Here is a 2,072-nt window from a genome sequence, read left to right on the forward strand (position 1 = left end):
GTGAATGAAAACCCCTGGATCCCTACCAGGGTACACTGTGAGTGGTACACCCTGAGGGAAATGAAAAGGAGGACCCTAGGAAGCAGGAGGAGGAATTAGTTATTTGGAAATGGAGAACAGTTAAGCAATTTGCAGAAAGTTCCAGGGAATGGAACTAGGAGGAGGAGGAAGGACCACTAATGCCACAGGACCCAGGCTTGTGCAGAGGAGGAAGTGAGGTGGAGAGCAGAGGAAGCAGGATGAGCCTTGCAGAGGATGGAGACAGGTGTCCTGTGAATCAGAGGGCAAGGGGCCAGCACCAGAATGTGCCAGTCACGCCTTCTACGGAAGTCGACAGACTACAGCCATGATTAGCAATTATAAGTAGACTTTGAAAGCAACTTTTCCAAGTGGCAGTGTGCTGCGTTGGGGATTACTATAGAGCCATGCTGGCAGCTCTGAGATCACGTGAACCTCATACGTTATTGGGGAAGGAGGCTGCCAACATGATGGGATTTAAGAGATACCCAATGACCCATCACCCCCAAAATATCTCCCAGGGGCTTCTCACAGTGACAGGCAATGGGATAACATGAATAGACAGCGCAAGGTGCTGAGTCAGTGGACGAGCAGTCCATCTCTATTATCATGTACCTTTTTTTGTACTTCAAAAAAAGTCCTTTTTTTTTTTTTTTGCAAATCATGTCCTTTTTGAACTTCAGTTTTACTTGCTTCCATGAACATTTACGAAATACCCACTGGGCAAAAAATGGCACCGTCCTCAGTTCCGTCCAGGATGTTTCATTTGATCAAGAATCTATTTAGAGAAGGGGCTGGAATATTCTGGAGTTGTGAATTGTTCTGGAACAGAGAAATTGCTCCCCGTTCCCGCCAAAAAAGAAAAAAGCCCAATAGAATGAAGGTGCCATGTGGACTGTGACAGTCCTCTTCACCCCATCACTGAACCTAAGAGCTCCCGTGTCTTCTGGCTTTCTGTCCCGTGGAGTCCTGCCTTGGTGCTGCCAACGGTTGCCGGGTGGACAGGTCTCAGCTGTGCACATAACCCTCTCAGCCGCCCGGGGCTTGGAGGAGACTAGCAGCGCTGCTCAGGGTCCAGCAGCTCCAAGCGCGTTCATCAGAGCCTGTATCCCCACCGCTCCACCTGCTGTGCCGGGCGGCTCTGGGACAAGCTGCTGGTAGGCAGGTCTTTTTCTCTGGTGCCTGTTTATATACACTCATCTTCCCAATTTATCTTTCAAGCAACACCTTGCCGGAGAGGAGTAGTATCCTCCATTCCTTTGTACAAATGTGTACGAAATGTAGAGATTCCGGCCGACATAGGGGTGGGAAGGAACGCGGCAACGGGAGAGATTGCAGGGAGGTGCTGGGCTGTTAAATTACAGCTCAGTGGGGATGGGGGAGGAAACCGTAACTCAGAGAGGGGCTCCAGAACTAAAAGCAAACAGGAAAGTTTTAATGAGGAAGTCCCGGAGAGGAAATTACTCAGTCCTTTGTAAAGAGTGGGCTATCCAAAGAGAGGGAGGGGGTGCCAGTCCAAAATGGGGGGACCCTGAGGAGGAGCAGAACTTTTTTTTTGGTGCCCAAAACATAGAAATCAGCTTCATTCTTCACTCAGGGATTTGAGGAGGGGAATCCTTGGGGTGGGAGCAGCTGTTGCTGCAGGACTAAAAAATGTATCTTAACTTTTTCCAGCAGAGCAACTGAGACCACATGGTGAAGAATCTGGAGAAAGGACTAGAAGATTCTGGGGCTGTGCTTGCAATAAGGGACATAGAACAGTTCTCCCTGTGCCTGGAACAAAGAACTTCCCTAAAAAAAAAAAAAAAAAAAAAAAAAAAAAAAAAAAAAGCCAGACAAAAGAAGAACTAAGGTGAAGAGAGTTTCCTGTGATCACATTATGCTCTGGGCATGCATAGCAGAGAGGGAACACATTTTCCCATTCAAAAATCAGGGCATGGCATTTAACAAAACATATTTTTTCAGTTTCTGAATTCGTGTACATGAAGTACCTTAAAATGATATAAAATGAAATTGTACTTAGTCATAAATTGAAGTAAATGAATTTATTACAA

The 2,072-nt window shown here is 46.6% G+C and overlaps 1 long non-coding RNA gene across 1 annotated transcript; it reads left to right on the forward strand.

The window, feature by feature from the left end:
• The first annotated feature begins 853 nt into the window (after positions 1–853).
• Positions 854–1,811, forward strand: LOC116560013. The gene is made up of 2 exons (XR_004272737.1): positions 854–1,175; positions 1,693–1,811. It is a non-coding gene; the product is annotated as an uncharacterized LOC116560013 (long non-coding RNA).
• Positions 1,812–2,072: the final 261 nt, after the last annotated feature.

The sequence above is a fragment of the Sapajus apella genome, unplaced genomic scaffold, assembly GCF_009761245.1.
Source record: "Sapajus apella isolate SASKATOON/1434 unplaced genomic scaffold, GSC_monkey_1.0 scaffold25, whole genome shotgun sequence".
Classification (NCBI taxonomy): Eukaryota; Metazoa; Chordata; class Mammalia; order Primates; family Cebidae; genus Sapajus; species Sapajus apella.